The sequence below is a fragment of the Hemitrygon akajei genome, chromosome 13 (assembly GCF_048418815.1).
Source record: "Hemitrygon akajei chromosome 13, sHemAka1.3, whole genome shotgun sequence".
Taxonomy (NCBI): domain Eukaryota; kingdom Metazoa; phylum Chordata; class Chondrichthyes; order Myliobatiformes; family Dasyatidae; genus Hemitrygon; species Hemitrygon akajei.
This window is the reverse complement of record NC_133136.1, coordinates 95,230,307-95,252,603: the sequence shown is the minus strand read 5'-3', so window position 1 is coordinate 95,252,603 and position 22,297 is coordinate 95,230,307. Positions and strand designations below refer to the sequence as shown.

Sequence of the window (22,297 nt, the reverse complement as noted above, 5' to 3'; positions counted from 1 at the left end):
CAGACCTAGCCTCTGCAGTCTCTCATGACTAGACTTCATAAATCAAAGAACTGAGTACTGCGGATGTGAAGTTATGTTGAAGTTGTATGACATTCGTCGGGCCTGATTTGGAGATTTGTATGCAGTTTTAGTCACCTACCTACAAGAAAGATGTAAATAAGATTGAAAGAGTACAGTCAGTCCTCTTTATTCACGGGTTCCACATGCGCGGATTCAACCAACTGCAGTTCGGGAAAACCCGGAAGTTCTCTCTCCAGCACTTGTTGCTTGAGCATGTACAGACTTTTTTTTCTTGTCATTATTCCCTAAACAATACAGTGTAACAACTATTTACATAGCATTTACATTGTATTAGGTATTATAACTAATCTAGAGATGCTTTAAAGTATATAGAAGGATGTGCATAGGTTACCGTGGATTGAGATCGGGAAGAATCCAGTTCTCTCTCCAGCACTTGTTGTTTGAGCATGTACAGACTTTTTTTTCTTGTCATTATTCCCTAATCAATACAGTATAACAACTATTTACATAGCATTTACTTTGTATTAGTTATTATAAGTAAGTCGGAACAGGTACATCGGGTATTAGCATCAGTTAGTCAAACATTTGTCTTAGTATATAGCATATATTTTACCTTTCTATGCATATAAAACACTTAAGAAATGTATGTATTTCAATAATTAAACCACTATGTTGCTTAGTAATAATTGTATATTTCATCGGGGCAGGGCCTTTCACATGCTCCATTATTCTCACTTTATCCTTTAAAATTGTTCCGATCGTTGACTGACTATAGCCTAACGCTTTTCCAATGACTGATGGCGTTTCACCTCTTTCCAAACACTTTATTATTTCCACTTTATTTTCAATCTTGATTGTTTTCCGTCAACGGAACAGAAACACTGCGGATTCAGCAGCAGCCGTGGGCGGCAGGTCCCGAGCTCCACTGGGTCCTAAAGAGCATCACACTGAGACAGGTTAAACAAGGGACTTGAGCATCCGCAATTTTTTGGTATCCATGGGGGGGTCCCAGAACTAATCCCCCATGGATAAGGAGGGCTGACTGTACAGAGAAAATTTACAAAAATCTTGCCTGATCTGGTGGACCTGAGTTATAAGGGAAGATTGAATAAGTTAGGACTTTATTCCTTGGAATGTAGAAGTATGAGGGGAGATTTGATAGAGGTATACAAAATTATGAGCGGTATTGATAGGGTAAATGTAAACAGACTTTTTCCACTGAGATTTGGAGGGACTACAAGTAGAGGGCATGGATTAAGGGTGAATGGTATAAAGTTTAAGGGGAAACATCTTCACTCAGAGGGTCATGAGAGTGCCTGTCAGCACAAGTGGTGCATGCAAGCTCAATTTCAATGGTTCAGAGAAGTTTGTGTGGGTACATAGCTGGTAGGGCTATGGTTCCAGTGCAGGTTGATGGGAGTAGGCAGTTTAAATGGTTTGTCATGGACTAGATGGGTCAAAGAGCCTGTTTCTGTGCTGTACTTTTCTGTGACTCTATTGTTGTCATATTTCATCTCATCTCTCCTTTTTTGCTTATTGTATGCTCTTCATCAGGCCTGTAAATTTCAAGATGGAAGTGACGAAGAAGAGCTTGCCGTTATAGCTAGCATGGAACTAAATTGAGGTGTGGGCTCAGGAGGATGAAGGTAAGGCCCTTCCCAATGGCAGAAGATTCTGCTTCAAAAAGGGGAAGATGGCAGGGGTTGGAGCTGAGGTCAGGATAGTAGAAGTTTGGAGGGTTCAGTGGAGAGAGGAGGTTTGGGCTGTTCAGGGTAAGTGGGGCAAGGGGAATATGGGATTCAGAGAATGGGGGGGGTGAGGGAACCCTGAGAGACCAGCTGTGGGTGAGGGTGGTGGTGCAAGAAGAGGAGCAGAAAAACCTTCTGGAAGTGAGAAAGGTTTCAGCCTGGAAGTGGAGGCGACTGAGGTCAGAGCCAGATTTGGAGTGAGGTGGCTGGGGCTGGGGCTGGGGCCGTGGCCTGGAACTGGATGGAATATACAGAATGTTGTATATTCTGGGGTGCTGAGCACGCCCAACAGTGCTACCTCTACCAACATCAAGAAGTTTAATACAGCAGGTGTGTAATCTGATCACAATTGCCTCTCAATTGCTGCAATAGGTTATCTTGTCTCAACCAATCAGAAAACATTCATTTTGTTCCACCCATCCCCCAGCTACCCTGCTAACTCTACATATACATTCCCCTCAATCACCGTTCTAAGGAGTCTGAAACTCGATGTTGCTCGACTTGCTGAGTGTTTCCAGTATTTCCTCTTTTATTATTAACTTAATCAAATTAACAAGCTCAGACTGTAAGAACATGTATGACTGATTAGCATACAGTTTTCTCCAAGGAGTTTTTTCATTGCACTAAAAATAACATACAGATTTCAACTAGAAATCAGGGCCAGTGACAGGCATTTTCCCAGCAACAAGAAACAAAAATGGATCTGTGGATTGATTCAGTCAAACAGCCTGTTTAACTTAGTTCCACTTCCTAACATAACAGGGATTTTGCTGAAGGAGCATGTCTCAATGAACATTTTAGAGTAGACTAGGAAGTCAATTCCTGAACCTAAGATCTCAGCAGCTACAAACAGTACAGTGAAGAAAACAGGGTAGGAGCAAAACAAATTAGAGTTGCAGAAGGCTCAAAACAACACAGAAGCTGCCACCTGGAGCTCCCACTGGCAATCCATTTTAATTCCCTTTTCAATTACTGCACTGCGCTGATTGCTCTTGGCTTCTTTCACTACCAGTGTGAGGCCAATTGCAAACTTGAGGAAAAGCACAGGAAATTTACATGAGTATTGGCATGAAAATCAATTTTTCCAATTCCAGGTAAGTTTCTCTACCCCGCCCCCATGCCCCTTTTTCTCTCTCTCTCTCTATCTGCGACACACCCACCTACCAACACCCACCCATACCCTCTTATCACTCATTTTCTTTTTGTTCCTCAACTTACTTATTTGGCCTCACCTACACAATCCTTCCACACCCTCCACAACTTTGATCTATTCACCCAAAAATCCTTGTTTTGGTTCCATGCTCTACTTTCTTTTCCCCATCAGATTCTACTCTTTCCCCCCCCCCGCCCCCCAACACCACCACCACCAACTCCTGAACCATTGGTCAATCTCTACTCCTCATCTGCATCTTCCAATCACTTGCAACTCTTGCCCCAACCCACCTCTTTACACACTTAGTGGCCACTTTATTAGGTATACCTGTATATTAATGCAATATTTAATTAGCCAATCATGTGGCATCAACTCAAGGGATTCAATTGTTGTTCAAACCAAACATCAGAATGTGGAAGAAATGCGATACAAGTTAATTTGACTGTGTCTCAGAAACTGCCGATCTCCTGGGACTTTCACAGCAGACAAAAATCTCTAGAGTTTACAGAGAACTGGACAAAAAACATCCAGTGAGCAGCAGTTCTGTGGGCAAAAACAGCTTGTTGATGAGAGAGATCTGAGGAGAATGGCCAGACTGGTTCAAACTGACAGAAAGGCAACAGTAATTTCAAAGAAGAAATAGTGAGGCATCTAGAAAGATATGGATCCATCAGGCAGATGCAGCATGGATTCAGCAAAGGTAGAATCTGTTTGATAAACTTACTGGAGTTCTTTGAGGATATAACGAGTCCAATGTTACTTTAGTTGGCAATCAGTGGTGAGTGCCGCAGGGATCAGTGCTGGGCCCACAACTGTTCACAATATATATTAACAATCTGGAAGAGGGACCAAGTGTAGTGTATCTAAGTTTGCTGATGATACTAAATTGAGTGGAAAAGCAAATTGTGCAGAAGATACAGAGAGATAGAGTTGGGTTAAGTGAGTGGTCAAGGGTCTGGCAAATGGAGTACAATGTTCGTAAATGTGAGGTCATCCACTTTGGAAGGAAAAATGAAAGAGCAGATTATTATATAAATGGTAAAAAATCGTAGCACGATGCTGTGCAGAGGGACTTGGGAGTGCTTGTGCACGAATCACAAAAGGTTGGTTTGCAAGTGCAGCAGGCTATCAAGAAGGCAAATGGAATGTTGGCCTTCATTGCTAGAGGGATTGAATTTAAGAGCAGAGAGGTTATGCTGCAACTGTACAGGATACTGGTGAGGCCGCACTTGGAGTACTGCATGCAGTTCTGGTCTCCTTACTTGAAGGCTTTGGAGGCAGTGCACCAGGTCGATTCCAGAGATGAGGGGGTTAGGAGAGATTGAGTCGCCTGGGACTATACCTGCTGGAATCCTGAAGAATGAGCAGAGATCTCATAGAAAATTTTTCTAAGCTCCACGTAGTTATGGAAGAGTCTCTTAAAAGACTTTATTGTATCGGCCTCTACCGCCTTTGCTGGTGGTGCATTCCACGCACCCACTACTCTCCGTGTGAATAATTTCTGGATAATTGGGACAACTTCTGGGGCAGGTAGGACCTGTACAAAAGGGATGGGTGCACTTGAATCCAAAAGGGACCAATATTCTGGAAGGCAGATTTACCAGAGTTGTTGGGAGTAGTTTAAACTAATATGGCAGAGCTGAGGATGAGCCAGCAGTTTCACAAGATGGGTGTAACATGAACGAAAGGAAGGACAAGCCAATGATTGGATACAAGTGCAGACAGAGCAAAGCGCTAAATTGTACCAGAGGCAAAATTTAAAAAGGGTGAAGAATGCAGGCCTGAAGGTGCTGTATTTAAATGCATGTAGCATTTGCAATAAGGTGGACAAACTAATGATGCACTTTGAGATGTGTCTATACGACATTGTCACTGAGTCGTGGCTGAAAGAAGGCCATGGTTGGGAGCTTAACATCAAAGGATATACTTTGTATCAAAAGAACAGGCAGGAAGGTATAGGTGGTGGTGTGGCTCTGTTGGTAAAAGAGGGAATTATATCTTTAGAAAGAGGTGACTTAGAGTCAGGGAATGTTGAATCTTTGTGGGTGCAGTTAAGAAATTGCAAGGGTAAAAAAGAACATTAATGGGAATCATATATATGCCTCCAAATAGTAGCCAAGATGTGAGGTTGATACTGCAAAGGGAGCTGGAAAAGGCACGTAATAAGGGTAAGGACACAATTGTAATAGGGGACTTCAATATGCAAGGGGATTGGGAAAATTAGGTTGGTGTTGGATCGCAAGAGAGGATATTCAATGAATGCCTACTAGATGGTGTTTTAGAGCAGCTTGTACTTGAGCATTCTCAGGGAAAGGCTATCTCAGATTGGGTGTTGTGTAATAACCCATATGTTATTAGGGAGATGAATGTAAAGGAAACCTTACAAGCCAGTAATCACAATATGATTGAATTCACACTGTAATTGAAGTGGGAGAAGCATAACTCTCATGTATCAGTATCACAATAGAATAAAAGGAATTATAAAGGGATGAGAGAGGAGCTTGCCCAGGTGGATTGGAGGAGGATTGGTGGGGATGATGGCAGAGCAGAGATGGCTGAAGTTTCTGAGAATAGTTCACAAGGTGCAGGACAGAACTGCCCCACAGAGGAAGAAGTTCTCAAATGGTAGCTTTAGGCAACCATAGCTACAAAGGAAGTTAATAAATGCATAAAAGCCAAGGAAAGGGCACATAAGGTCACGAAAATGAGTGGGAAGATGAATTATGAGGGCAAACAAGCCAATAATATAAAGCAGGATTTTGTTGTTCTTTAGTCATTAAGTCGAGTCCAATTCTTCGTAACCTCATGGACCATAATGTCCATAGGGTTTTTGTGGCAAGATATGGAGCATGCCTTATGAGAATAGGTTGAGTGAACTTGGCCTTTTCTCCTTGGAGTGACAGAGGATGACAGGTGACCTGATAGAGGTGTATAAGATGATGAGAGGCATTGATTGTGTGGATAGTCAAAGGCTTTTTCCCAGGAGTGAAATGGCAATCATGAGAGGGTACAGTTTTGAGATGCTTGGAAGCAGGTACAGAGGAGACATCAGGGGTAAGTTTCTTAACGCAGAGAGCAGTGAGTGTGTGGAATGGGCTGCCGGCGACTGTAGTGGAGACAGATGCGATAGGTTCTTTTAAAAAACTCCTGGATAGGGACATGGAGCTTAAAAAATAGAGGGCTATGGATAACCCTAGGTAATTTCGAAAGTAAGTACATGTTTGGCACAGCATTGTGAGCCGAAGAACCTGTATTTAGCTGTAGGTTTCCTATGTTTCTAAGTAGATTGCCAGGCCTCTTTTCTGCATAAAGCAGGATACCAAAAGTTGTTTTCAGTTTTATAAAGAGTAAAAGGGAGGTGAGAGTTGATATTGGACCACTGGAAAATGATGCTGATTCTGGCATGGTCCCAGAGGACTGGAAGATTGCCAATGTCACTCGACTCTTTAAGAAAGGAGGAAGGAAAAAGAAAGAAAATTATAGGCCAGTTATCCTAATTTCTATGGTTGGGGAAGTTTTGGAGTCTACTATGTGGAGACTTCGAGGTACTTGGAGACGAATGATAAAGTAAGTCAAAGTCAGCATAGTTTCTGTTAGAGTTCTTCACGGAAGTAACAAGCAGGATGGACAAAGGAGAGTCAGCGGACGTCCTTTACTTGGATTTTCAGAAAGCATTTGATAGGTGCCACACATGAGGCTGCTTAACAAGATAAAATCCTATGGCGTTACAGGAAAGATACTGGAATGAATAGTGGAATGGCTGACAGACAGGAGGCAGTGAGTAGGAATAAAAGGGGCCTTTCCTGGTAGGCTGCCAATGAGTATTGATGTTCTTCAGGGGTCAACATTGGGACCAGTGCTTTTTACATTGTTTGTCAATGGAATTGATGGCTTTGTGGCAGATTTTATGGATGATACAAAGATAAGTAGAGGAGTAGGTAGTGCTGAGGTAGCAATGCGATTGTAGCAAGTTTTAGACAAATTGAAAGAATGGGCAAAAAAGTGACAGATGGAATACAGTGTTGGGAAATGTATGAGAATGAATTTTGGTAAAAGGAGCAATATTGCAGACTATTATCCAAATGGGGAGAAAGTGCAAACATTGCAGGTGCAGAGAGACGTAGGTGGGTGTGTGGAATGCATTGCCAGTGACAGTGGTGGAGGGATACAATAGGGTCTTTTAAGAGCCACTCAGATAGGGACATGGAGCTTAGAAAAATAGAGAGCTTTGCACTGATGAAATTCTAGGCAGTTTCTAGAGTAGATTACATGGTCGGTACAATATTATGGGCCAAAGGGCCTGTAATGCACTGTATATTCATATGTCCTATGTTAAATTGTTGACACAAAATGTGAAAAATCTGCCAATATTGACTCCTGCAGAACATCACTAGTCACCAGCAATCAAGCAAAATGGGCTCCATTTATTTCCTCTCTTTGCCTCCTGCCAGTCATGCTAGTATCTTTCTTGTAATAAGCAGTTTTATGTGCAGCACCTTCTCAAAGGCCTTTTGAAAATCCAAGTAAACAACATCCACTGACTTTGTCTATCTTGCCTATTATCCCCTCCAATAACTCCACCAGATTTGTCAGGCAAGATTTTCTCCTGAGGAAACTTTGGTGACTTTGGCTTACTTTATCATCTGCCTTCGAGTAATCCAAAGCCTTATCTTTAATAATGGACTCCAACATCTTCCCAACAATTGAGGTCAGGCTAACAGGCCCATAATTTCCTTTTCTCTGCCTCTCTCCTTTCTTAAAGAGTGGAATGACATTTGCAACTATTCAGTCTTCCAGAACCATTCCAAAACCTAGAGATTCTTGAAAGGTCATTACTTAATGCATCCACAATCTCTTAGGCTACCTCTTTCAGAGCTCTGGGGTGGTCATCAGTGAGAGCAATAACAGAGACATTGGGATGTCATGTTGCAGTTGCACAAGATGCTGGTGAGATCACATTTGGAACATTGAATTTAGTTTTGGTCATGCTGATATAGTAAAGATTGCTTTAAAGGCTGCAGAAGAAATTTATATGTTTGGCATTTGAGGGACTAAGTTATGGAGACAGGCTGAGCAAACTGGCACTGTTTTCATTGGAGCATAGGAGAATGAGGCACAATCTTGCAGAGGTGTGTAAAATTATGGGGGGCATGAAGTGTGTCCCCTCCACAGATAATGACTGGCTTGCTGAGTTCCTCCTGCACTTTGTTTGCATTTCTCAATTGATCCATTATCTGCAGAATCTCTTCGGGTCAAAGTGCACAGGTTTTTCCCCCACGGATGGGGAATCCAGAATAAGAGGACCCAGGTTTATGAAAAGCAGGAAAGATTTAATAAGAATCTAACGGGCAAATTTTTATCCAGAGTGGTCTGTAGATGGAATGAGCTGCATGATGCAGGTACATTAATACATTTAAAATATACCTGGACAAGTATGGGACAGGAAACATTTCGATAAGGAGCTAAATGCAGGCAAAGAAGACTGGCTTCATTGGGAAACTTTGTCAGCATGGTCCAGTTGGGTCAAAGGACACAAGAGTTGACAATCTTAAACAAACGCACAGATAAAAAGGATGAATAGGACCATGGAATTAAAATTTAAACAAGGTCAAGTTTATGAGGGAGTCAAAAGCAAACTGGGATATATATTAACAAAGGTCAGTGATAAGTACTATTAAAGAAATAGAAGTTGAATGATTTCACAGTGCAGAGGATGTGGCCATAAATTAAACCAATGGTCATTTAGAAGGGCAAAGGTGGTTCAGGGTCAGACAAACAGAGATTGTTCACAAGATTCCATTGCAGGACAGTTCTTGAGATTCAGTTCTGCAAATATCAGCAAGGAATTACAGGACCAAGCTCTGAATCATTTCTGGAAAATACCATTCTCACTACGGTACCATTCTGATACAAAAACAGGACATTTCAACAAAAAATATTTGCCAATAAATTAATTTTTGTATTTTTAAATACTGACAGGAGCCTTTAAAATAAAATTATTAACAGAATCCTGGGGAAAGGTTGAATATGCCAGCTTATTCAACATGCAATGAAGGAGGCTGAGGAATGTCCTAATAGAAGTATACAAAATCCTAGACAGTGAAAATCCTTTGCCCATTGCTGGGTAGTCAAAAACAGGACAGCACAGTTTTAAGCTGTGAGTGAAGAGTTTTAAAGGGAATCTGAAAGGTGTTATTTTTTGTCAGTATGAGAGAGTGGTTCTTATTTGGAATACATTATAAATGGAGGTGGTAGAACCTGACATGATTACTACATTGAAACTTAACTAGGCAAAGATATCATCCTACTGGGGATAAATGGGATTAGTGCAAATCAGAGGTTCCCAAACATTTTTGGGGATACCTCTCCCTTGGCACCTAAACCACTCTCCCTTCCTGGCCATTACATCAAATAAATACATAACTTTGATTTAAGATGCACAGTTAAAGAAATTAGGAACTGCAAATTCAAAGCATTGATAAATAATTGCAAGAATTATTCAAATCTATAATAACAATACTTTTTTAATTACAGTAAAAAATTTCAACAATTTTAGAGCGTACATTAATAGTCCAATTATTCACTACTTCATTGCTTTTTCATTTTTCAAGGGGATGGATGGGCTTTGTGCAGTGATATCAATTTCTCAACATCAGGATGGATATCACTCAGGAGTGTCAGAACCCCAAGTTCAGTAATTCACAGTTTCATTACTTTAAAAGAAGCTGGGCAACAGCACTGAAACAGCACTCTGATGAGAATAACATCAGCAAGTTTGCTGATGATACTGAGCTGGGTGGCAGTGTGACATGTGATGAGGATGTTAGGAGAATTTAGGGTGACTTGGATAGGCTGGGTGAGTGGGCAGATACTTGGCAGATGACGTTTAATGTGAATAAGTGTGAGGTTATCCACTTTGGGAGTAAGAACAGGAAGGCAGATTATTATCTGAACGGTGTACAGTTAGGTAAGGGAGAAATACAAAGAGATCTGGGAGTCCTTGTTCATCAGTCACTGAAGGTGAATGAGCAAGTGCAGCAGGCAGTGAAGAAGGCTAATGGAATGTTGGCCTTTATTACAAAGGGAATTGAGTACAAGAGCAAGGAAATCCTCTTGCATTTGTACAGGGCCCTGGTAAGACCACACCCGGAGTACTGTGTACAGTTTTGGTCTCCAGGGTTAAGGAAGGACATCCTGGCTGTAGAGGAAGTGCAGTGTTGATTCACAAGGTTAATTCCTGGGATGTCCGGACTGTCTTACGCAGAGAGGTTAGAGAGACTGGGCTTGTGCACGCTGGAATTAAGGAGATTGAGAGGGGATCTGAATGCAACATATAAGATTATTAAGGGATTGGACAAGATAGAGGCAGGAAATATGTTCCAGATGCTGGGAGAGTCCAGTACCAGAGGGCATGGTTTGAGAATAAGGGGTAGGTCATTTAGGACAGAGTTAAGGAAAAACTTCTACTCCCAGAGAGTTGTGGGGGTCTGGAATGCACTGCCTCGGAAGGCAGTGGAGGCCAATTCTCTGGATGCTTTCAAGAAGGAGCTAGATAGGTATCTTATGGATAGGGGAATCAAGGGATATGGGGACAAGGCAGGAACTGGGTATTGATAGTAGATGATCAGCCATGATCTCAAAATGGCGGTGCAGGCTCGAAGGGCCAAATGGTCTACTTCTGCACCTATTGTCTACCAAATATGACATGCTTCCCACATTCTCAGACATTTCATCTATTCCTCTTTTAACAGAGTTGCTGCTGAGCAGAATTGCTTTAATAATTTGGTCTCGTGACTTACAGAAACATAGGAAACCTACATCACAATGCAGGCCCTTCCACTAACAAAATTGGGCCGAACATGTCCCTACTTTAGAAATTAATAGGCTTACCTACAGCCCTCTCTTTTTCTAAGCTCCATGTACCTATCTAAAAGTCTCTTAAAAGACCCTATCGTATCCGTCTCCATCACCGTTGCGGGCAGCCCATTCCACGCACTCACCACTCTCTGAGTAAAAAACTTACCCTGACATCACCTCTCTACCTACTCCCCAGCACCTTAAACCTGTCTCCTCTTGTGGCAACTATTTCAGTACTGGGAAAAAGCCTCTGACTATCCACACGATCAATGCCTCTCATCATCTTATACACCTCTATCAGGTCACCTCCCATCCTCCATCCCTCCAAGAAGAAAAGGCCAAGTTCACTCAACCTATTCTCATAAGGCAAGTTCTCCAGTCCAGGCAACATCCTTGGAATTCTCCTCTGCACCCTTTCTAAGGCTTCCACATCCTTCCTGTATTGAGGCGACCAGAACTGAGCATAGTACTCCAGGTGGGGTTTGACCAGGTTCCTACATAGGAGCCGAGAGGTTAAGTTCCAGTTAAATTCAATTCCATGATTGATGAAGACAATACACCATACACCTTCTTAACCACAGAGTCAACCTGCACAGCTGCTTTGAGCGTCCTAAGGACTCAGACCCCAAGATCCCTGTTCCTCTACACTGCCAAGGGTCTTACCATTAATATTATATTCTGCCATCATATTTGCCCTACCAAAAAGACCACTTCATACTTACCTGGGTTGAAATCCATCTGCCACTTCTCAGCCCAGTTTTGCATCTTATCAATGTCCAGCTGTAACCTCTGACAGCCCTCCACACCACCTCCAACCTTTGTGTCATCAGCAAACTTACTAACCCATCTATGTACCTATCTAAATACTTCCTCATCCAGGTCATTTATAAAAATCACGAAGAGTAAGGGTCCCACAACAGATCCCTGAGGCACTCCACTGGTGACCAACCTGCATGCAGAATATGACCCATCTACAAACACACTTTGCCTTCTGTGGGCAAGCCAGTTCTGGATCCACAAAGCAATGGCCCCTTGGATCCCATGCCTCCTTACTTTCTCAATAAGCCTTGCATAGGGTACCTTATCAAATGCCTTGCTGAAATCCATATACACTACATCTGTTGCTCTTCCTTCATCAATGTGTTCAGTCACATCCTCAAAAAATTCAATCAGGTTCATAAGGCACGACCTGCCCTTGACAAAGCCATGCTGACTATTCCTAATCGTATTCTACTTCTCCAAATGTTCATAAATCCTGCCTCTCAGGATCTTCTCCATCAACTTACCAACCACTGAAGTAAGACTCACTGGTCTATAATTTCCTGGGCTATCTCTACTCCCTTTCTTGAAAAAAGGAACAACATCCACAACCCTCTAATTTTCCGGAATCTCTCCCATCCCCATTGATGATGCAAAGATCATCACCAGAGGCTAAGTAATTTCTTCCCTCGCCTCCCACAGTTGCCTGGGGTACATCTCATCTGGTCCTGGCGACTTATCCAACTTGATGCTTTCCAAAAGCTCCAGCACATCCTTTTTCTTAATATCTACATGCTTGAGCTTTTCAGTCTGCTGCAGGTCATCACTACAATCACCAAGATTCTTTTCCATGGTGAATACTGAAGAAAAGTATTCATTAAGTACCTTTGCTATTTCCTCTGGTTCCATGCACTCTTTCCCACTGTCACACTTGATATACAAAATGGTACTCAGTACCTCCCTTAATGCTGGTAGAATCAGTGTTTCTTCAATTGTATGTTACTTTCCAGATTTAGAAATGAGTAACAAAATCCTGTATGAAGCATGCAAACTATCACTGCTTTGTTGTAAAGTGCTGGCAAACATATTTTGAAGTGATTTACATTTCTGAAAGTTTCCTTGAAATGACTGAAAATAAGCCAAGTTCTTGTTTGCTTTATCAGAGTGTATTCTCTTCAAACATTCAAGGAGCCTGAACAGTGTCATTGCCTCATTTGAAAAAACTTCTTTCACACAGCAGTCATATTGGCTGCTGTTGGTATAAATCCATATTTCAGATACTGTACTCCACACTATACTGTCAATACTTTTTGGTTTGCTTTCCTTCTGCCATTTCAAATAGGGTCAATCACCCGGTGTTTAAATCCAACCTCAAGCACGGCGACTAATAAAGGAGAAAGCTATAATGTTATCATGGCTCAGGCAAAACCTGACTCTCCTCCTGAAGGTACAGAAAGTGAAGCAGCAATATCTCAAAATCTAGAGAAATCAAGGCCATTCAAAAGGGTGAATTCTGAACTTTTCCCCATTGAACACCATACCCTAATTCACAGGAGCTGCGTCACTATGTGATTAGACTAGGGAATCATACAAACTAACACTGTACTACAATAGTGAACAATAACGTGCAGGTCACGCCCAGAAATACCACCATTTCTGCAGTCCAAACTTCTCATGATATGCCAAATATAGAAATGTCCCATCGCTTTTGAACAACTATAATATAAGGCACTTCGAGCAAAGTCTAAGAGAACAGTAGCATAGTGGTTAGCACGATGCTTTATAGTACAGGTGAGCTGTGTTCAAATTCCACCACTGCCTGTAAAGGTTTGTAGGTTCTCCCCATGACCGTGTGGGTTTCCTCCCCCAATCCAAAGGCCTACTGAATAATAGGTTAATTGATCACTTGATTAGGTTAGGATTGAATCATGGGGTTGCTGTGCAGCATAGCCCCAAGGGTTGTGTCTCAGTAAATAAAAAAAACAGTGCGCTAGCGAGAGATGAGCTGATTATTGTAATCAATTATGAGGCACTGTGGATCAAATGTTTATAATAAGTAATTCATTTCTTAAATTAAGCCTGTAATGCCTTATCTGCGCTCCCCCAACCCCCCCTCCTTTTATCTTTACCTCTCCCTTAGAAACGTCCACTACCTCAGAGGGTGATAACGCCCACTTTGGGAACCACTGCTGTAGATGTACAAAAAAGCTGACATTGATGCCAAAAAGGATTCTGTGCTGCACTATTCTATGAGTGTCAAAGAGCAAATCCCTTTTCAAAATATTAACCAGCAATGTTACTCCTTGAATATTTTAAGCAATGATTTTAGTGTAACAGAACCTAAAGCACTGTTCATTTAGTCTTCAACAAATTCCCACTCGACAATTATCCTTTGCAAGAGCAGGAAAACACTGAATTTATTTATTTGGACAAAAGAATGTACAAGTGATGAATCAGATACCATGCTTCATAACTTGTACTGTATTGGCTGACACCAAAGAGACAATGTAGCTTTCTTGAAGGCCCACTGCAGTTCTTTTTCATGAAAAACACTTGAAAGAGAACAAATTGTTCTGTGATTTGTATGTATGAATCTCATCACAGATTGACTTATCCACTAGATACAGAATTGGTGCTTTGAAAAGTAGTAACAGAAACTGTGGTATACATTTCCATTCTGAAGTGCACATACCATAAAATCCTTGTAGAACTGGAATGTATTCTACATCAGAGTTAGGACATGAATACCCTTCAGACATTTAAAAAGGAAAGCCATTGTTTAGCACAGGCTATGTTGCTAGTGTGCAAGTTTTATACACAAATTGCGTAAAATCTCTATTGTAATGTGTTTATTAACTGTATAATCATTTTTCCAGGCATTTGTTTCATTACAATGGGAAGACGTGCGGAAACCTAAATAACGAATATTGATAGGCCTAGACTGAATGAATCTGCAGAGCATGTTTCCAATAGTGGGAAAGTCTAGGACCAGAGGACACAGCCTCAGAATACAAAGAACAGAGATGAGGAGGAATCTTTAGCCAGAGGGTGGTGAATATGTGGAATTCATTGCTACAGATGTCTGTAGAGCAGAGTTGATATGTACTTAATTAGTAAGGGTGTCATTTTATGAGGAGAAGACAGGAGAATGAGGTTGAGTGGGAAAATAAATCAGTCATGATTGAATGGCAGAGCAGAATCAATAGACCAAATAGCCTTATTCTGCTACTATGTCTTATGGTCTTATAAATCAGATTCCCATAATTCTCAACAATCAAAAAATAGAAACTTTGTATATTAAATAGAAATAGACCAAGCCTATTCAAGGCTAGTTAAAGGTCCCGATGCAGTGTGATTTTGTGTAAACTAATAGTTTTATGATCATATAAAAACAAAACCTTTCAAAAAGATACTGCTTAAAACCAATGAAAATCTAAAAGCAAACCTGCATCTGAAATGGTAATGGAAGAATGGGTGCTAATATGATAGACTTTATCTTCACCAGCTAGAGATGCATTGTTGTAAACACACATTTGACACAGAAATTGATACATTTTATATGAAGAAAAATAAGGTTGTGATAATCCCAGTTTGTCATGGAAGAAAACAATAAATTAAAATTAAGTATCTGCAGCACTCCACCGAAAGTACTATGTTTGCAAGATGTGAATCAAATTTAATTTTTCCTTAAAAAAGCCTGAATCTTATTTTCATCTTTACTATTTTCTGCATTCTTACTTTCCGGTACCATGGTGGTGTGCTCGGTCACAGAGCCCTCTCCGGGTGCAAACAATGTGTAACTGTTCCCCCTCTATGTCGTTTGTGCAATAACAAGACACTGCTGGATGTTGAGAACATCAAGGGCTGCAGGTCTGTCCCACTAATGAGACGTCTGATGGTGGTGCACAGAAGTGGTGCATGGTCCAGGAAAAGGTGAAATGATTACTTTGGACATTTTTCTCATGGTTGCAAGACTTGGTTGGCCATTGGTAATGTAGAATACTGCAAATCTGGTTCATTAGTTCATTGACAACGCTGATGGCAAGGGTGCTGTGTGGACTCAGTTGTTGCGCAGACTAGGCCTCAAGCTGCAGGGTTACCAGTTTCAGCCATCCAGGGAAAGAGGCACCAGAGCTGGTGTGGGTGTCCCTGCTGGGCTGGGGGCCTGCCCCTGACTGTTGGTACTCTGTTTTGTACCTTGGCTCTGGAGGAATGAGGTTTTGTTTGGCTGTATTCATGTGTATGGTTGAATGACAATGAAACTCGAACCTGACCTTGAACATGCAAGACTAAAACCATATTTGTAATGAGTAATACACACAAAATGCTAGAGGAACTCAGCAAGTCAGACAGCATCCATGAAGGGAAATAAACAAGGAGGAGTACAAGCTGGCAGGTGATAGGTGAAACCAGGTGAGGTGGAAAGTGGGTGTGTGGGGAAGGGAGATGAAGTAAGAAGCTGGGAAGTGATCAATAATAGAGATAAAGGGCTGAAAGAAGAGGAATCTGACAGGAGAGGACAATGGATCATGGACAAAAGGGAAAGAGGAGCATCAAAGGGAAGTAAATGGCAGATAAGGATAAGAGAAGGGGTTGAGAAGGGAACAAGAATGGGGAACAGATAAAGACCGAGTGGGGAGAAATTACCCAAAGTTATATATACAATGTTCATGCCATCAGGCTACTCAGACAGAATATGCCCCTCCAACCTGAGATCATGACAGTAGATGAGGCCATGGAACAACATATCGGAACAGGAGTGGGAAAATGAAATGAAACGGGTAGCCATCCAGACATCCTGCCTTTAGTAGCAGACAAAGCGAAGGTGCTCAACAAAACGGTCCTCCAGTCTCACCGATGTAGAGGAGGCTGTACTTGGAGTATCAGACACTGAAAAATTCACAGGTGAAGTGTTGCCTCACCTTGTAGGATAATTTGAAGCCAAGAATGGTGGTGAGGGAGAGGTGTAGCATGCTTGCAGGAATAAGTGCCAGTAGGGAGGTCAGCAAGGAGGGACAAGTGAATAAGGGAGTCAAGTATTCCTATTCCCATTGCGACATGTTGGTCTTTGGCCTCCTCTACTGCCACCCAGGTTAAAGCAGCAACATCAATTTCTGGTATGAACATCAATTTCTGTAACTTCAAGTCATTTATCCCCCCTCCCCTTCACTCTTTTTTCCACCCCACTTTCTGGTTCTTCCCTCACCCCTTCTCTTCTTACATGCCCATTATCTTCCTCTGGCTTCCCCCCTCCTCCCCTGTCTTCCAAGGCTCACTACCTTCTCCTACCTATTCCTTCTTCAGCCTTTTACCTCTTCCACCTATCAACTCACAGCTTCTTACTTCATCACCCCTCCCCCACCCACCCACCTTTCACATCACCTGGTTTCATCCAACATGGCAGGTGTTAGGTGAAAGTAGAAGTATGTGAGTGAGGGACCACTTACACTCCTTCCCTTCCCCATTTTCATTCTGACTTCTTACCCCTTCCTTTCCAGTATTCCCCTCCATAGCTGCTGCCTGACTTGCTCAGTTCCTACATTGTTGTGTGCGTTGCTCAAGATTTACAGCATCTCCTGAACCTGTTGTGTTGATTATAATGAATAGGCTATTACGTTCATTTTTGAATTTGAAAATCATGAGTGAAGATCAGTCATCCATAACCCATAAAGGGAGGGAGAACAGCCAGAAGTCATGGTACATATTGGTACCAACGACATAGGTAGAAAAAGGGAGGAGGTCCTGAAAACAGAATACAGGGAGTTAGGAAGGAAGTTGAGAAGCAGGACCTCAAGGGTAGATTCTCGGGATTACTGTCTGTGCGATGTGATGGTGAGCATCGGAACAGAAGTGACAAACAAATGCGTGGCTAAAGAATTAGAGCGGGGGCAGGGATTCAGATTTCTGGATTATGAAGACCTTTTCTGGGGCAGGTGAGACCTGTACCAAAGGGATGGGTTGCACTTGAATTCGAAGGGGACCAATATTTTTGTGGGCAGGTTTACTAGAGCTGTTGGGAGTGGTTTAAGCTAATATAGCAGGGTGATGGGAACCAGTATGATAGAGCTGAGGATGAGCCAGCAGGTTTACAAGCAGATGATGGGTATAACATGAATATAAGGAAGGACAAGCCAGTGATTGGGTGCAAATGCAGACAGAGCAAAGAGTTAAATTGAATCACAGAGGCAAAATTCAAAAGGGTGAAGAATGCAGGATTTGAGGTGCTGTATTTAAATGTGTGTAGCATTTGGAATAAGGTGGACAAACTCATGGCACAATTAAAAATTGGTCGATATGATATTATGAGCATCCCTGAAAGAAGATCATAGTTGGGGGCTTAACATCAATTGATATACTTTGTATCGAAAGGAGAAGCAGGAAGGCATAGGTAGTGATGTGACTCTGTTGGTAAGACATGGAATTACATCTTTAGAAAGAGGTGACATAGGGTCAGAGAATGTTGAATCTTTGTGGGTGTTAGGAAATTGCAAGGGAAACCATTATGGTAATCATATATAGGCATCCAAATAGTAGCGAAGATGTGGGGTTGAGCTTGCAAAGGGAGCTGGAAAAGGCATGCAATAATCATAATGATATATTTGTAATGGGGGACTTTAATATGCAAGGGAATTGGGAAAATCAGGTTGATGTCGAATCGCAAGACGGGGATATTTGTTGAATGCCAACAAGATGGCTTTTTAGAGCAGCTTGTTCTTGAGCTTACTTGGGAAAAGGCTGTCTTAGATTAGATTTTGTGTAATAACCCAGAGCTTATTAGGGAGCCTAATGTAAAGGAACCTTTAGGAGGCAGTGATTATAATATGATTGGATTCATACTGCAGTTTAAGAGGGAGAAGCACAAGTCAGATGTGTCAGTATTGCAATGCTAGTTCAGGCCTATTCCATGCTTTATCTCAAAATAAAAATAAATGTGAAGCTGCTGTTCATCAACTACAGCTTGACTTATCATTGAGCTTCATGATTTAGGTCTTTGTACCTCTCTCTGCAACTTCCTTATCGGCAGACTTCAATCAGTAAAGATTAGTAATAACATTTCCCTCTCACAGACCATCAACACAGATGCACCTCACGGCTGTGTGCTTTGTCCCATTTAAACTTTCTAAACACAAGTGACTGTGTGGCTAAACACAATGCCATCTTCAAATTTGCCAAAAATACCAATGTTGTTGGTCGACTCATACATGGAAAAGAATCAGCTTACTAGAGCTGAATGGTTGAATGGTGTCACAACAACAACTTCTCATTCATTATCTGTAACAACAAGGAGCTGATTGTTGACCTCAGGAAGGGAAAGGCAGCGAGCATGCGCCAGTCTACAATGGGGGTGGATGGTGGAGAAAGCCAGCAGCATTATCTTCCTGGGCATTAACATATTGGATGTCCTGTCCTGGACTCAGCATATCAATACAATCACAAAAACGGTGTGCAGGTGTCTTTACTTCCTTAAGTCAAGTCACTTTTGATTGTCATTTCGAACATAACTGCTGGTACAGTACACAGTAAAAACAAGACAATATTTTTCAGGACCATGGTGCTACATGAAACAGTACAAAACTACACTGAACTACATGGGAAAAAAAACAGAAAAAAATACTACACTAGACTACGGACCTAACCAGGACCGCATAAAGTGCACAAAACAATGCAAGCATTACAATAAATAATAAACAAGGCAATAGGCACAGTAGAGGGCAGTAAGTTGGTGTCAGTCCAGGCTCTGGGTATTGAGGAGTCTGATGGCTTGGGGGAAGAAACCGTTACATAGTCTGGCTGTGACAGCCCGAATCTGGGTGCCTTTTCCCAGATGGCAGGAGGGAGAAGAGTTTGTATGAAGGGTGTGTGGGGTCCTTCATCATGCTGTTTGCTTTGCAGATGCAGCGTGTAGTGTAAATGTCTGTAATGGCAGGAAGAGAGACCCCAATGATCTTCTCAGCTGCCCTCACTCTCCACTGCAGGACCTTGTGATCCGAGATGGTGCAATTTCCGAACCAGGCAGTAATGCAGCTGCTCAGGATGCTCTCAATACAACCCCTGTAGAATGTGATGAGGATGGGGGGGGGGGAGATGGACTTTCCTCAGCCTTTGCAGAAAGTAGAGACGCTGCTGGGCTTTCTTTGCTATGGAGCTGGTGTTGAGGGACCAGGTGAGATTCTCCACCAGGTGAACACCAAGAAATTTGGTGCTCTTAACGATCTCTACCAAGGAGCCATCGATGTTCAGCAGAGAGTGGTCGCTCCGTGCTCTCCTGAAGTCAACAACCATCTCTTTTATTTTGTTCACATTCAGAGACAGGTTGTTCGCTCTGCACCAGTCTGTTAGCCGCTGTAGCTCCTCTCTGTAAGCTGACTCATCGTTCTTGCTGATGAGACCCACCACGGTCGTGTCATCAGCAAATCTGATGATGTGGTTCGATCTGTGTGTTGCAACACAGTCATGGGTCAGCAGAGTGAACAGCAGTGGACTGAGCACACAGTCCTGGGGGGCCCCCGTGCTCAGTGTGATGGTGTTGGAGATGCTTAAAATGTTAAGGAGGTTTGATCTGTCACAAACACTTTTAAAAGTACTCTGACCGGTTGCATCGTGGTCTGTACAGCAATTGAAATGCACAGGAATGTAGGAAACTGCAGAGAAGTAGTCAACTCTGCCCAATAAATCATAGGTATTTCCCTCCCCACCATTGATAGTATCTACACAGAACCTGCCTCAAGAAAGCAACACCCACCATCATGCCATTTTCTTGCAGCTTCCATCAGACAACAAGTACAGAAGCCTGAAGTTCCACCTCTACTCAACTTCCCTTCAACTATTTTGTTGTTGAACCAACTAGCAAAACACTAGTTTAACAACTCAATGTTAACACTAAAACAAAAAAGAGAAAATCTGCAGATACTGGAAATACAAGCAACACACACACAAAATGCTAGAGGAACTCAGCAGGCCAGCATCTGTGGAAAAGAGTACAGTTGACATTTTGGGCCAAGACCCTTTACATAAAATGTGCTTTTATTTGTTCTAATTTTGTTCTTTCTTGTACTTTTTGTATAATTTATGTTTTTCTTGTGACTGTTGCTTATATGATGCTCTGTGCCTGTGATTCTGCTGCAGGTAAGATTTTCAATGGAATTGTGCATACTTGTATTATGCATAAGACAATAAACTCTACTCTGATTTGAATCTACAATAGCTATCATGGATATTGCCTTGTGTGGCTTAACAATCATTTTAATTAAAGCATAAATTCATGACATTGAACTTTGTGAAAAACATTATAATGTTCTCCTCCAAGTAAAGCCTCACAACTAGCCAAGTGCTCTCCTCTACCCAGACCAGGTATTAAATTCCATTTAAGTATTATCAAATATATCTTGAGTTATCAAATACATTTATAAAAGACATATCCTATCTACTACTAGCTTACAATGTGAAACAGGAGCTGGGAGGCCAAATTTGCTGTCCTCCTGACCTGAACAAGTTTATGTGCTCTGTGTGCGTGTGTCTGTGACTGTGTGAGAGCTTCATTGCCTGAAATGGGAGAGATTGCACATACAAAAATTATTGCCCAAGTGCTTCATTAGTCACAGTTTTATGTGAGAGAGGCAAGAGAAAGACACTGTTTAAAAAGCTCACATGAATTCTTGGCTAGAGTTTGCCAGAGGGCATGTGGGAGACCCTGAAGTCAACTGGAAGAAGGTTCAGATGAAACCAAAATTGAGCTTTTTGGCCATCAGTCTATATGCTATGTTTGGTGAAGCATGCTGGGGGTGCTTCACGGCAGCAAGCCCTGAAAGGCTTATGAAGGTAGAGGGTAAAATGAATGCAGCAAAATAGAGAGAAATCCTGGAGGAAAACATGATGAAGTCTGTAAGAGAACTGTGACTTGGGAGAAGATTTGTTTTCCCCAAGCATAAAGCTAAAACTACGCAGGAATGGCTTAAGAACAACAAATGTAATCTCCTGCAGTGGCCATCAAGAGTCCAGACCTCAATCCAAGTGAGAATTTGTGGCTGGACTTGAAAAGACTGTTCACTCATGAACCCCCTGCAATCTGACAGAGCTTGGTCAGTTTTGTAAAGAAGAATTAGGAAAAATTGCAGTATCCAGATATGCAAAGCTGAAAGAGACCTATCCACACAGACTTAAGGCTGTAATTTCTGTGCAAGGTGCATCTTCTAAGTACGGACTTGAAGGGGTGAATACTTATGTAATAAATTATTTTGGATTTTATATTTGCAATTAATTTAGATCACTTTATAGAGATCAGTTTTCACTTTGACACAGAAGAGTCTTTTTCTGTTGATCTGTGTCAAAAAAGCCAACTTAAATCCACTGAGATTCAATGTTGTAAAACAATGAAACACGAAATCTTCCAAGGTGACTAGGCACTACATGTCCCAATATTAGTCTGCCTGAACCATAAAAGCACAAATATCCAGCAGTACTCTCATACCCCTCAGTTATATGCTGACTGCTTAACAATCACAGAGATGGTGACAAAACTACAGCAGAAGAGGATATTGAAAACAACCTTGAAACAACTCTGTGCATAGGACAACATAATATTCCTTCAAGAACTGCACACCCAAACTGCAACATGCATCTCCTTCAGACTACATTGGGGCCATCTCAAAACCATGCAGTGGGATTCCAAGTAATTCCCAGATGCCACATTTTCTGCCAATGCACTGAAATGGGGAGATACCCTAAAAGTATAGATTACCATACGGGGTATTAAATTCAC

The 22,297-nt window shown here is 41.8% G+C and overlaps 1 protein-coding gene across 22 annotated transcripts in view; it reads right to left on the bottom strand.

The window, feature by feature from the left end:
* The window catches only part of ank2b (ankyrin 2b, neuronal), an 874,534-nt gene that overhangs the window by 634,506 nt on the left and 217,731 nt on the right, over positions 1–22,297 (bottom strand). The window lies entirely within an intron of this gene.